General features: G+C 44.0%; 1 long non-coding RNA gene across 1 annotated transcript; it reads left to right on the forward strand.

The window, feature by feature from the left end:
• Positions 1-57: 57 nt before the first annotated feature.
• On the forward strand, positions 58-2911 carry LOC131279589 (uncharacterized). The gene is made up of 2 exons (XR_009186988.2): positions 58-146; positions 2277-2911. It is a non-coding gene; the product is annotated as an uncharacterized lncRNA (long non-coding RNA).
• The last annotated feature ends 12685 nt before the right edge of the window (positions 2912-15596 follow it).

A 15596-nucleotide genomic window follows, 5' to 3' on the forward strand; every position in this document is an offset into this window, starting at 1 on the left:
CGCCCCAGCCCGCGCCCCCCGCCCCCGGAAGCGCTTCCCGGCCCCGCCCCCTCGGCGCCAGCGCTTCCGGGCAGGCGTGGAGGCGGGTGGCGGCGCTGGGTGCTGGGTTTCAGGCCCCGGCCGGGAGGCGGGGGCTGTCGCGGCTGGTAAGTGGGTGGCCCTGATAGCGACCCCGAAGCCCAGTCTCCGGGTGCGGCCGCGGCTATGGGAACCAAGGCCTTCCGCCCCATGCGCTCCTCCGCGCCCCCTGCTGGCTGGAGGAGGCCCCTTCGTGGGGCGCGCCGCGGAACTCCCGGAACCGATTGGGTGCGAACCCACTACCCTCGACCCGCGGTTATTGGAGACCTCCGCCCAGCCCTCTCCTTCCCAGACCCTCAGACCCGCGGCCCTTCAGGTGTCTGCCCCTTACCCGAGCCGCGCCTGCCGGGCAGGCGAAGGCAGTAAGGTGCAGCGGTTAAGAGCGCTGGTCTGGGGACCTACTTTATGGGGTCCTTTAACCTATGACCTTGGGCAGGTTTCCTGTCCCTCAAAACGGAGATAAAAATTCCCTGTTCAGTATTATAAAACCCCGGGTACAGAGCAAGCCTCAAAAAAATTGTGCATTTTCAGACTCTGAAACACCCCTATCTTCACATCCTGGGGTAAGATTGGGGGCCACAACCATCATCTCAGCTTTGGACAAATTTAACTATCTTTGAATAGCTTTCTTTTGAATTTTGATGGGCTCCTCAGTAGTTGTGGCAGAGGTTTATTTTTCTCATTTTTTTACTTTATAATAAAAATGAATGAGGAGTCAAAGATAGCAGCTCCTTTTCAAGATGCAAAGTTGAAACTTCTGATGCTACCTCATCTGCAAGCAGCAACTCTTCTCTTTAGGTTATTTCTGAGTGGTCATCTTCCAAATATCAGCTATCCTTTGTCAAACACTGCAGGACGCTGTGATAACACTTTTTGTACATGACCTCGTTTACTACACGACCCCAGGGAGTAGTGATCTATTAGTATCCCCATTTTATCAAGGAGGGTACTGAGGCTCAGAGAGATTAAGTAACTTATCCAAAGTCGCATAGCTAATACATGGCAAATTTGTAATAGACTCCCTTGTCTCTCTGACTGCAGACAGTGAACTCTACTTTCCCTGGCAACAGAACATTCCAAGTATAGAATTTTAGGTAACCAGTCTCTAACTGTAGATACTGGGACGGACAGTCTCATTCTCTAATTGTTACTCCTTTGAGCTATTTCCTTAAGATGTTTCCCAAGGGTGAAACTAGTGGACCCGGGGCCCAGGAATGCATTACCTTGTCAGGCCAGGTTTCCTGAGGAGCACTAGGCCGATTCGCATGTCCACAGCAGGGAATGAGTTCCGGTTTCTTTCTAGACCTTGGGCTTTACCATTTTACCTGATTTTTGCTAAATTTGCTGATAAGAGTATTTGCATGTCATTAATGACCATAAAGACTAAATTGTGGGAACGGACTTGGCCCAATGGATGGGGTGTCCACCTACCACATGGGAGGTCCACAGTTCAAACCCCGGGCCTCCTTGACCCGTGTGGAGCTGGCCCATGCGCAGTGCTGATGTGCGCAAGGAGTGCCGTGCCACGCAGGGGTGTCCCCTGCGTAGGGGAGCCCCACGCGCAAGGAGTGCGCCCCGTAAGGAGAGCTGCCCAGTGCAAAAGAAAGTGCAGCCTGCCCAGGAATGGCCCCACACACTTGGAGAGCTGACACACCAAAAAGAAACATAGCTTCCCAGTGCCACTGATAAGGATAAAAGCGGTCACAGAAGAACACACACCAAATGGACACACAGAGCAGACAACTGGGGTGGGGGGGGGAAGGGGAGAGAAATAAAAAATAAATCTTAAAAAAAAAAAAGTATTTAAAGACCAACTGGTCTAAGTTTAAAAAAAAGAGAGTCTGGTGGGTGATGTACAGGCCTCATTTTAATTTATTCCACACAGTTATCCAGTTTTCCCAGTAATATGTATGAAATTATCAGATTCACAGGGCATCAAAGTCTGGAGCCAACCTTCAATTCACAGTCAAGGAGGGGTTTTGCCACAATGTGGGTCAGCATTTGTGACAGTGACAAGCGTTTGTCACCCAATACTAGTTTCTGTGCTCTCTTCTTCAGGGCACACAGCTAACCCGCATCTCCCAGCCTCTTCACCATGTCACATGTCAATCAAGATAGTGCTTGACATATGTGTGTCCTTTGTAAAAGTTAATTTCTTCCCCTTCTTTCCTTTTTCCCCCTTCCTATGACTGATGCAGCCCAAATCTCTCATTTTCATCTATTCAAGATTCCTGAGCTCCTGGAGAGTCAAGATGGCAAGGTTGTCTGATCTCAGTCTCTCCTCTTTCTGGCTCCCACCAAGAGACACTTTCTGCCAGAAGTTGGGATACACCTATTTGGCTCTGGCCTACCTTGAAATCCCCAGAGGTTGGCAAAACCTACTTTCTGTGGTTGACACTTCTCAGAGTCTTTACAGGGAGCACATAACTCATTAGTTTCGGGAAGCAGATTTGGCTCAACCGATAGAGCGTCTGCCTACCACAGGAGACGTCCAAGGTTCAAACCTAGGTCCTAGGTGTGATGAGCCGGCCCACACGCAGTGCTGATGTGCACAAGGAGTGTCGTGCCACGCCAGGGTGTCCCCCTCATAGGGGAGCCCCATGTGCAAGGAGTGCACCCCACAAGGAGAGCCGCCCAGCGTGAAAAAAGTGCAGCCTGCCCAGGAATGGCACCGAGATGAAACAACAAAATGAGACACAGATTCCGGGTGCTGCTGATAAGTATACAAGCAGACACTGAAGAACACACAGCGGATGGACACAGAGAGCAGACAACAAGAGGGGGCGGGGGAAGGGGAGAGAAATAAAAAAATAAAAATCTCTTAAAAAAATAACTCATTAGTCTCCCTTACACTAAGATATTCTGTGAATTATGTGAAGTTTCCTCATTCCCGCTCCCCTCTGCAGGACCCACTGGTGTGCCCATTCCACCGCCTCACCACCTGAGTAGTTCTGGGCCAGCAGGAGAAGCCTGTCTTTCCAAACAGTCTCAAAATATCCACTTACTTCTACAACATCCCCAGTGGGTCCGGGTTCCTTTCACCTGACCAGGAAGAGCACTCCTTCTTGGGGACCCCTCTTGCACTCACTTCCTGTATGATGGGGACCAGGTAGTTAGTTCACCTCTCCATGCCTTCCCTTCTTCATCTTTCAAATGGCGATTATGCTTTGGGGTGTGATTTGGAGTCTCCCTTCCCACAGCCAAGACTGGGCATTAGAGAAGGTGACTATGCATGAGGCAGTGATCTGATCTCGGGCAAGGCATGTCATCCCGCTGAGCATCAGCCTCCTCATCTGAGTAGGGAGGGTGATGGGCTCTACCTCAGTGGGCTGTTGGGATTATTAGATAAGATAATAATACAGTGCCTCCAACATGGCACATTCACTAAATATTCTTGGTCAGCAAGAAAGCAAGGGAGAAATGATGGCCTCAAGAGCCCCATCCACTTCCATGAGGCCGTTTCCTACCTGCTCCTCTCCTGTCTCACCTACCCAGCTTCCAGGTAGACCCAGCCTCCCTCTGACCTGATCCCTGCTGAACACCATGGAGCCCAGGCACAGGCTCTGGAATTCTTCTCTGACATAATTTTCTTCCTGGTCTGCTCTCTCCTGGTTTCCTGCTGGTTCCTCAACATTGCTCCTTGTATTCAACTCTTCTGGCTCTCTATACTTCTCCTTTGCAGTAACCACAGAATTATCTGTACAATTATGTGTTTAATATCTATGTCTCCTCACTAGCTTGTTAAGTCCATGAGGATGAAGCCTTGTCTGACTTCTTTCCTGATGTTTCTCTGGTGCTTGTCACTCAATAAGTATTTGTTGAATAAAGGGATAATGAGCATTTGCCTGTTTTTGCTTCTAAGGCTATGTTTCTTGAGGGCAGGGACTATTTTAATGATCACTTTCCTCTATACCCCACAGAGAACCTGGTACTGAGTGGGCACCAATAAATATTTGCTAAACGAAACAATGAATAAACTGCAAGACTGAACCTCATCTCTCTTACCTTTTTACCTACATTATATCTTAAGACTGGGCCTCCCGACCTGTGTAAATGGTCTCATGCTGTCCAGTCCCTATCTTGCAGCTTCCCTTGACTCCTAAGTATGATAGGTAAGAGGAGAGAGAAGTGCTTTCCACATTTGTAGGGAATCCTTGCATGGTAGGGAATCCTTGCTTGGAAAGTAAGGTTTTCATGAAATCTTCATGGGTCCTCTCTAACCTAGTTCCTGCAGAGGACTCACCCACCCTCTCAGAAAGGGTGCCTTCACTCCAGGAGATACACAACTACATTTTTGCCCAATGCAGTTTCCTCCCAGATTTCAGCAAAAGCATTAATTGCAAGGTTTCATACCCGCACTCACATATACTGTGGTATTGTGTTCTGGTCAATAACGTGGAGGAGTCTACAGTTGCTTTGTGCAAAACAAGCATTTTGAGTTATTCTTACTCTTCTGAAAATGGGTTCTAACATTACTGAATTTCCTCTTAATAAAAGGTGCATCCTTGTTCACATTTAAATATTTCTGAAACCAGAAGTCACCCTACAATCAATGTGTACACTTAATATGGGTGTGTTGGTTTTGGTAGGTTTTTTTTTTTCTTTTTGACCCCAAAGTGGTTATTAAATCCACAGTATATCTCAGAATCAATGGCATTTTTGATAGTTATGTCTTGAGGTGGACTGTTGTAACTCACATCATTTTTTCTCACAGGCAGATGTCTGACTAAAGTCAGAAAAGGGAAGACATCTGCAAAGATTTAGTCTGGTTTTAAAAAAGTGAATGTGTGTCCTAAGTGTTATAAACCAGGCCCTTTGGGCACCCCTTGGATTTCAATGAAGTGAGCAAACTGCATGTGCGCAGCATTCACGCCGCCACAGGGGTTTAAAATAAAGCTGACATCCTGTCTATCAAACCTTAGATCAGAAATGCTGCTCACCTTCATTCAGAAATCAGAGGCCTTTTCAGGAAGACTTTGATGACCAAGACTCTTTAGAAAGCTGCCTGGGGAAACTGAACGTTGTCCCCCTAAGTGAATTTTCCCGGAGCAAATAGTTCCTTTGACCTTAGACATGCTTTCGATGCTTTTCTAAGAGTTGGGAGCTTTTTTAAAAATAAACATCAGGCATCTGATTGTTTGATGGCCTTACTAAAGATTTCAAATATGAAGATCTGGAGAGTGGAAGTCTCTTTAATGTCTCTCCCCCTCTCTTTCTTCTGCTATTACCTTATTCCTTTCTCCTTAAAACAATCAGAATGGAGAGAAGCCTTGGGAACAGGGTCGCCAGGAAGCTGTGGGATGGTCCCATGTATTATGGAAGAGGGAGGGGAGTCCAATCTTTGCTTTTTTCTCCCCCTTAATCCACATTACTGAAGTATAATGAGTTTTTACCAACGCCACCACGACTTTGCTTTTTTGATTTTTGCCTTTCTAAATTGCAGATGGCATCTAGCCATCTGGTTTTTGATCTGTCCTCCTAGAGTCTCCTTGCATCCTCAGCCTTGCTGGCTTATGCTGCAGAAATCAGTAACTGAGGGAGTCCCTCTAGCAGAGGTGAGATTACCACACTTAAAGCAGAATCAGCTGGGCAGTGGAGGCACACAATGCCAAGGAGACCCAACACAAAAATTACTGTCTCACATTTATTCATTCAACAGATATTTATTGAGTGCTTGCTAAGTGCCAAACATGGCTGGGGATGTACATGCTGGGGATACAGCAGCAGATGAGAAAAAAAAAAAGTCCTCTTAAGGAGTTTATATGCCACCAGGGAAAGAGAAGCATAAACTAACAAATAAAATATATTATATGTTAGATGTGAGGAGCATTATGGAAAAATTAATCAGGGAAGAAGGAGGAAAGGAAGAAACTAGGCCACCTAAAAAAAGAAAGTTGTAACATAAGTTTTCAATTCTTACCTTACTTCTGCTCTTACCTTTTTATATCAGACAAGAGGATGTTCTCAAAGGCCAGGGAAATGGGGGTTCATGGTACCTGTCTTCCTGTGATTTTCCTCCCTGATGATGCTGAGCTGGGGCCCCATTCTCATCAATCCTCATCTGTTTGGTTCCTCCAAAATCTCCTGTGTCCCTCTGCCCACATCTGTTGTAGGGTACAATCCACCATCCCTGGCCCAGTACTTGGCTAGTTTTGTTTCAGATTCAGTGCACAGTTGGTAAAAACCACGAGGACCTGGGTAACTTAATCAGCTTCTCTGGACCTCAGTTTTCTCATCTGTAAAATGGGTATGGTGATAGCACCTGCCCTATATGGTGGTTGTGAAAATCCCATAAGATAATGGAGGTGAAATAGTTTGCAAAGCCTTGCACTTAATGGGTGCTGAATCAACAGAAGCTGTGAACATGTGAGGGGCTGAGCAAAGGGCATCAATGCAGCGGCAGCATAGGGGTCAATGCAATGAGGAGATATGCCCTGTTTTTGTCTCTCCTGCTCCTCCTGACGCCTCCACCTGCATCCCACCTCATATACTGTCACTCTCAGCTCCCCTTTCATCATGGAGTTTAGCTCTGTGGAATCTTTCCCTCTGGCCACTTAATGAGAAAACTCTTCAAATGATCTCTCCCTCCCTCCCACCTTCATAGCCTAAAGAACAGTCTGTGTTCAAAGGGAAGGATGCCTTTCTTGTCAGTTAAGACTCAAGAATACAGGGGAATTTTGGCCCTTTTTTGTATGTTTCTAAAGCCCTGTTTCTAGCACTTTTTTTCTCTTCTCTTTTTGGAACTCCCAGAAATCTTGGCACGCATGGGCAAACCAGTCAGTGGCTTAAACTCATTCAAAGGACTCCTTTGCACAGAGAAAATCTCAGTATCTGTGCCTTGATCCCTCCTCCTGGTTGGAACCAAAGCACTTTTGTTATTTCCCTAGAGTGGAAGCCTGTATGATTTAGCTGGCAATTTATGTAGAAAGACTTGTCCCAATATCTGCCTCCTGTATTTACATTCAGGTACTCATTGTTATGGATTGAATCATGTCCCCAAAAAGATATGTTTAAATCCCAACCAATGGTCCCATGAATATGACACCTTTTTGAACTGGGACCTTTGAAGATGTTGTAAATTAAGATTAGGCCAGACTGGATTAGGGTGAACATTTAATACAATATAACTGATGGCCTTATAAGCAGAGAAAATTTTGACACAGTGAGAGAAAAAGGGAGAGAGAGAAAGGGGGTGAGGGAGAAAGAGAGAGTGCGAGAGAGAGAGATGGCCATGTGATAGAGGCAGAGATGGTGTCACAAACCTACAAACACCATGGATGCTGGCTACCCACCAGAAGCTAGGAGAGAGGCATGGCACAGATTCTCTCCCTTCAGGGGAAGCATGGCCCTGCCAACACCTTGATTTCAGACTTCTAACCTCCATAACTATGAGATAAATTTCTGTTCTTTTAAGCCATTCAGTTTGTGGTACTTTGTTCTAGCAGCCCTGGCAATGTAAGACACCATTATCTTCTCCCTTTAAACTTCTTATCATTTCTTTTTCCTTGATCTTCTTGAGCTTTGACAAAAGTGGACATGGTCATCTGCATTGGTTTCTTACGCAGACCACAAACTTTCAGGCCTGAAATCTTGTTGTTAGGGGCAGTTCAACTTCTGAAGAAGCAATAAACTGAGACACAGTTTACATGGTCAAAACTTACTGAACAAAGTTAAAAGAGCTTTCTGAGCTTCTATTTCTGTATCTGTAAAATACAGATAATAATTGTCCTCATTCTAAAGGGTTATTGGGAGTATTACAGAGATAATGATTGCAAAGTACTTTACAAAGGGCCTGGTGTATGATAAACATGCAATAAACAGTAGCTCTGATGTCTACATTGGGGCTTATTAGTAGGAGGTGTAATTTGCCTGCTGAAGTTTTTCGATCATGTCCAACTCACCTGGGAATTATCACACAGATTCCTGGACATCTGCTGACCAGTCCGTCAGGCACAAGCAGCTGAACAACAGGGACCTTGTCTCGCTCTCTCACAATTCTTGGAAGTTACCAACATTTCCTGTTGTCAGAGGCTTCCTCTGACTAGACAGCAGGGACTGTGTCTTATTTCCCATTGTGGTCCCATTGCTCAACAGCAGATGGGCACAAGGCAAATGCTCACCATACGTTTTAAAATAAGGAAAAAATGAAGGACATAAAGAGGAGGCACCAGCTGGCTCCCACTAGGGCACTGCCAGAGATGGTTCAAAACTGGGGAACACAGGTTCATGGAGCCCTCCTGAGCATTCCAACCATCCCTGACCACCCAGCCCTCTACAGTCCTCATTGCAGCCTCCTCCCCAAACTGCTGCTTAACCTGCTTTTCCACAGAACTGAAAGAGAGGAATGGTCAACTTCTAAGAAACAATCAACAGCAATGCCCCAGGAGCTGAGGGCTGTATGCAACGGACATCATTCTCTCTCGCAGGGGGAGAGCCTAGGGTCACCTGTGGCAACCTCTCTCCCAGTAACAATCTTATACCAACAACGAATTCCAGAGACCTTTCAATAAAAGGTACAAGCTTTTCTGAAAGTTTTGCTGATGTTTCCAACTCTGGATCCCTCTCCCAGTTAAACTTCCTCAGCAGAAAGGCCCTCTTGAATTCTAAAGTACACTCCAAAGAGAGCCTGAACTTAGCCCTACATATCAGGAGACACAGAAACCCAGAAGAAATAAAATGGAGACAAAAGTATGAACATGACCCTTTCTTTGCTCAACAGAGTTCAAACCACATTGTTTCACCCAAGAATCTCTCCTAATAGACATTGTTTTCCTCGTTTGTGTCAAATTCCTGTAGATGAAGAATGTTGTTTTTAGCAGAATAAGGATTATGTATGACAATCTCACACATAGATGAAACTGTGCCTGCTGTAAAGCATGGTACTCTGATGGGATTTGAGCTGCAGTTTTAGGGGACCATTTAAAGAATAAATGAATTAAAAATGAGTGTGGGGGAAGCAGATGTGGTTCAAGCAGTTGGGCACCCACCTACCACAAGGGAGGTCCCAGGTTCAGTTCCCATTCCCTCCTTAAAAAAAAATGAGTGTGGGTGGGTAAAGGACTTGAATAGACATTTCTCTAAAGAAGATATTTAAATGACCAATAAGCAGATGAAAAGATGCTTAATATCATTAGTCATAAATGAAATGCAAATAAAATCCACAATAAGATACCTCTTCACAATTGTTAGAATGGCTATTATTAAAACAAAACAAAACAAAAGGCCAGAAAATAGCAAGTGTTGGTGAGGATGTGGAGAAATGGAACCCTTGTACATGGCTGGTGAGAATGCAGAATGGTCCAGCCATTATAGAACACAGTTGGCAGTTCCTCATAAAGTTAACCATAGAGTTATCATATGACCCAGCAATTTCACTCCTAGGTATAGATCCAAAAGAACTGAAAACAGGGATTCAAACAGATACTTGTAAACCAACGTTTATAACAGCATTATTCAGTAGCCAAAAGGTGGAAACAACCAAAGTGTCTATCAACAGGTGAATAAACAAAACATGGTATATACATACAATGAAATACTATTTGGTCTTTTAAAGATGCTTGCTACTATATAAATGAATCTTGGAAAAATTTATGATGAGTGAAATAAGCATGGCACAGAGGACAAATATATGAGGTATCTAGAATAGGCAAATTCACAGAGACAGAAAATAGATTAGAGGTTACCAGGAGCTGCAGGGAGGGACAAAAGGGGAATTATTGCTTAATGGGTACAAAATTTCTGTTTGAGGTTATGAAAAGTTTTGGAAACAGAGAGTGGTGATGATTGCACAATATTGTGAATGTAATGAATGCCATGGAACTGTACCCTTAAAAATGGCTAAAACAGCAAATTTCCTATATTTTACCACGATAAAATTGTTAAAAATGGATAAACTACTGTGAAAAAAAATGTGTGGAGAACGATGATCACATGTAACAACAGGGATAAAGCTCAAAAACAATGTTGACACAAAAGGGCATACCCTGTATGATTCCATTTATATCAAAAGTTCAAAGATGAAATCTATGGTTCCATAACCCAGGATAGGGTTCCCTTTGGAAAGGGTAATGAAGGTGCTTTTGAGCTCCATATTGTTGTTGTTTTTAATCTGGGTTCTGGTGACATACGTAAGCTTTTTGTGAAAATTAATTGAGTTGTACATTTTTGATTTTTGCTCTCTTATGCTTGATTATACTTCAATTTTTTTTTTTAAGTGAGTGTGACCAGCAGGAAATCCTGATCCAAGACTGAATGACACAATGATAATGCAAGCTTTTGTGGAAATATCTTTACATTTAAACTAACTCAGAGAGCAACGTCAGATATGGCATACTCAACCCAGCTGTCTTGTGTCCATAGGGGTCATTTAATTACCAAGAAAAAACTTTACTTTCCTAGCATACAAGAGGAGGAACTGTCACACAGGATCTTTTCCTTGGATCACTGTCTGTACAAGTTCTATATCATTACTCTTGATGGAGGCCAAGGGTCAGTAGATGCTAGACAGTACAGCTATTATCTGCAGAAAATCTTTAAGAAGATGTAACGATTTTACCTGGGGCAAATAAGGGTCATATACGGGGAGGGGCTCTCAACCACAGATTCTGAGACTGCCCTTCCATCCTGCAGAATTAGCCCCAAGTGCCACTCTGATCACAGGATAAGCTGCCTTCTGGGCATTATTTAGAATAACAAGATGACTTTCATCCTACCCAATGGCAGGGGGTTTCTTTGGGGTCCAAATTTCTAAAAGGAGCTGTCTGTGATTCTGATAAGATTACTCAAAGAACAAGGGTGAGACCATGTTTTTAAAGTCAGCCAAGCTATTCATTTTTCTAAGTTGAATTACTACAGGCCTCCATTTGCAAAGAGGGTGGAGAAGCCACGAGGAACAGAAGCAGGTTAGCTATGGGTGTGACTGGTATATGACCTGGTAGACTACTCTTCTTGGTCCTACGCACCATAAGCTGTGACAGTTGCTCACAGGCCAGTGGAAGTGCAGCAGTGTCCCACTGAATTTACAAGAGGAGGAAATACAACTGAGAACAGAACAGTTTTGTACATTTTTAGCTCTCACCAGAGCAAGACTTTGGTGTCTCTTCATCTCAGTGAGTATGCTAGTCTCCCCAATCTCTCTCTCCCTTTGCTATTGCCACACTTAAGCTTTTCTAAAGACCTTAGGAGACTGTTCTGATTTCAACCGAACAAACACTTGCTGGGTGCCAGGCCCAATGCTGTAAGGAACAAAGAAATAAGCAGGTCTTTATACCCTTCTGGCTCTCACAGAATTTTAAAATATGTATGCAAATGATGCCTGCATGAGTGATAAATTCTGAGCTTTATGGGAGTTCTAAGAAGGGAGAGATGTCACTTGCCTAGGAAGAAGAGTGAAAGCCTCAGAGAGGACCTGACCTTAGAAATGATCTTGAATAATGGGCAGAATTCTGGCAGGAGGAGAGGAAAAGGAGGGCATCCTCAGCAGACAGTACAGTATCAGCAAGGTTCAAAGATATAGAGAAGTTTAAGGCAAATTCAAGGAATATGGGATTTGTCCGGAGGGGAGAGTTGGTAGGAGGGAGAAATAGGAAGAAATAATCAGAAAAGGAGTCTAAACTGACAATCTGGAGAGTTTGGGATTACATTGGTAGGAATTGAGGACCCCATAGAGGTTTCTGAGCAGTCTAGATACAATGGAAAAGTGAGGCTGATAAATGTATAGGATGACGATCAGGCTGGTGCAATAATCTAGGTGAGAGATAATGAGGACAGGGGTGGTGGCAGCCACATTCTGAGTCTTTAAGGAATTGGACCTTGACTGAGTATCTATGGGCGAGCAGAGCATGGTTCTTGGGATTTCCTGCTAGTTGCCCTACCACTTGTGAGCTCATGACATCCTTCATAGAGAGAAGGTCCCTATTCTTGGGGACACTGGTGGGGCAATTTTTTAATTATTTTGAAGGAACTGCTAATTGGAGCTTGACTGGAGGGTATATGACTAGTGCCAGAGACAAAAAATCCCATGGAAGAAAACCAAGTTTAGAAGGAACCTCTACAGTTCTTGTTCTCAGATGGCCCTACCTACGTTACCAACAGTCCCCCATTGGGCTGCTAGGAGTCTGGTTTGCCTTGTCCATTAATGACTCTGAACTTGATCTAACTAGGCACCTGGTGGTTCCTCCCTTCAGGCACCTGTTTCACACCCAGGAGATCACTTTGGCAAGGTTATCATTAGTCACCTATCCCCTACAGGGAACACAGTACAAATACCACATCAAGTTAATCTTCCTGACAGCTCTGGTCATTACCTATAAAATCAAATCCACACGTGTTGACCTGGCATCTATTGTCTTTCATGATGCTGGGCACCAGCATGGTGTAACTTCCACAAGCTTGGGCTCCAAAGTCAGGCAGACGTGGTTATAATTGCTGCTTTGCCACTTAACCTCTCTCAGCCTCAGTTTCACCTTACTTATCAAGCTGGATTGTGGTAAAGATCTAATGAGATAGCACTTGTGCGGAACTTAGGACAGAGCCTGGCATGCAGTAAATGCTCTTTAGTTGATATCTAGTACCTCGGTAACAAGCCGGCTCCCAACCTACCTTTCCTGTTGTATTTCTGAAGCTCCCTTTCACACTTTCCCACCTCCATGCTTTCCTTCTCATTTTTCCGTCTGTTTAGAGTGGCGTTTTCTTCACCACAACCTGCATTTCTACAGGACAGAATCCATACTTCCCGTACTTTCAGAAATAATTGCTTCCAGCAGAACTGCATAATACCTACTTGACAAACAGTTTCTTGAGTGGGTTGCAGACTTCACTGCCATCCTATCTAACTTCAAATGATTAGAAAAGGCCCATGCCATGCTGCCTTGGGGCCGATTCACACTAAATACATGGTTTGTACTGCATGCATCCTCTGTCCACCTATATTTTGTGTTTTCTAAGACTACATTCTGTAGTTACTTAAAGCTTAGGCTGGCATAAGCACAATTTGAAAGTTGCCCCAAAGCAACTTTGATCCTTAGCTGCCACAAATTTTAGTATTAGATGATGCACCAAATAACATGTAACCATCTATTTTAGATTGTGTCAAAACCTCACCAAAAATATGCCTTCTTTGAGAACAAACTTCTCAGCAGAAACTAACAAAAAAATTAGTCATTTTTTCTTAACAATAGGGTGGGTATATTTAATGAGAGTGGCAACTCAGTTTGTTTGACTTCCAAAGTAAGTTGTCAGAGAAGTGATGTGGCTCAAGCGATTGAGCTCCCACCTACCACATGGGAGGTCCTGGGTTCAGTTTCTGGTGTGTACTGAAGAAGACAAGCAAGACAGTGAGCTGGCACAACAGGCAGGCACAGCAAGCTGATGCAACACAGTGACACAACAAGGAGACACAAAGAGGAAAGACAATGAGACACACAACAAAGCAGGGAGCTTAGCTGGCTCAGGCGATTGGGTGCCTCTTTCCAACACGGAAAGACTTTACTTAAATAAATCAGTATCCAGCATTAGAGTGAACTACCTGCTCTAATATAAAACCTTTCATTTGGTCTAGGAAGGAGAACCTATATTTACCTCAGAAATCTCAGCTAACAGATGATTTCTGCAACATTTAGGTGACACTGAGAAGAGTGCACCTTGATAAGATTTTTGGGTACCTAGATTTTCTAAGGTCTTTGATTAATCAAAACATCTATGGCTGTAACTGGTGGATAAGGACTCAACAGTGAATCTGCATTCTCTCTCTCTCTCTCTTAAAAGTCAGCAGTACTTGTTGACTGTGGATCAGGACAGTGCCAGGAACGGCCGTTGAGAGATAATTAAGACATAGTCCCTGTTTCTGAGGCACTCACTGTCCAGCAGGGCACATGTATTCCTAGGGAGAGGGAAAGAGGGTGAAGAATAGATGGTGTATAGGCAACACAGTGGCAAGTGATAAAACAGAGTTAAGTTCTAAATGCAATGGAAAAACAAAAATTTTTTTAAAAATGCAACGGGATCACTAGGACTGGAGTGAATAATTTGGGGGGGCTGTTCAGGGAAGAGTCACAAAAATGAAGCTTGCAGAGTCTGGAGTTGGCCAGAAGGACAAAGGTGCAAGTGGCTGGAAAAGGGAATGAATATTCAAGGCAGAGAAAACCTCCCATGCAAGGACAAATAGAAACTGAAAGAATGTAGTCCAGTGCCCAAATAGGGAGTAGCAGATAAGAAAAGAAAAATAGGCTGATGTTAGATTGGGAAAGGCCTTGGATGCCAAGCTGTTAAGATCCCATCAGATGGACTTATGCCAGGTGATAAAATCAGGTCTTTTTAGGAAAGAGAATGACTTGGAGAAGACTAGCAGTAGGAAACCAATGTAGGAGTGCAGTGGAGGCTGTTAGGAGGGATTGGCTATTCCCAGAGGCTGAAGGGAATAGGGTGGGCCTGCTTGGGGCCCAACAATAAGAGATAAAGCAGATACAACTGGTGCTAAGCTCCACAATCTCCTGGAGATAAACACCAAGGCAGTGGTCAGGGGCCTAGATAAGCCCTTGGCTTTTATAACCCTTGATAGTTTAAGTTCAAAATTTAACACCAAGGGCACCGAAAGGCAGAGTGGGGTTTACTCTGTATGTTCTGAACCCTTAGTCACAGGATATCAAGAGAGCACCTGTAGCTCAGTGAGAGGCCCAGGACTTGCTTAGGTTTGAATTCTGGCTCTGCAACTCATGAGCAAGTTTCTCACTATCTCTGCTAATCAGTTTGCCCCTGCTATATAGCGATATAGGGATGGCACTAGCACCTGTGTTGTGGACAAGTTAATTCACAGAAAGTGCTCAGAACAGGGCCAAACACAGTAGGCATTTGGTGAAAGTAAGCTATATTAAGGAGTGACGGTACTGCCTGCAGACCTGTGGGAAGCTTCTGAGGAGCTGTTGGCTGTGCCCTGCAGAGGGGAAGGACATCTATGCAAATCTCTCCCCTCAAAAGAGGCATTCCTGCTAGCCCAGAAAAGGAGCTTCCCTGGGGGGCAAAAAGTATCTCCCCAGTAGAATAGGAAGTTACCGTCCTTTCCTGCTACATGAAGTAGCCTGGAAGAAAATTCTACATCATGGAACTTTTGTGAGGAATAAATGAGTTAATGTAAATTAAGTACTTAGCACATGTTAAGCATGCAAAGAAACTTCACTTAGCTTTTATTTTCATTCCCTAATCTCAATTCTTCTCAGACCTATTCAAGTAGTATGGTGTTCAGAGGGTTGAGAACCCAAGTGGAACATATAAATAAACAGAACTGCAGTTAAAAAAAAAAATCTCTCCAAGAAAAATTCTCCCTTTTCCCTTGTATTCTTCATACAGTCATTAGACAAGTTATTTCATACTTATGCCATTCTATATAAATGAGGTAAAAATAATCTTTTCTAGCTCGGCTCAAGGTCACTTTGCTGTCACTTTAAAGTCTTTCTAGCTATGCCAGATACGGCAGAGAATTCTAACAGAGTTTACCAACTTGGCATTCACCCATTCATCTTGAG

Source organism: Dasypus novemcinctus, chromosome 8 (assembly GCF_030445035.2).
Source record: "Dasypus novemcinctus isolate mDasNov1 chromosome 8, mDasNov1.1.hap2, whole genome shotgun sequence".
NCBI lineage: Eukaryota > Metazoa > Chordata > Mammalia > Cingulata > Dasypodidae > Dasypus > Dasypus novemcinctus.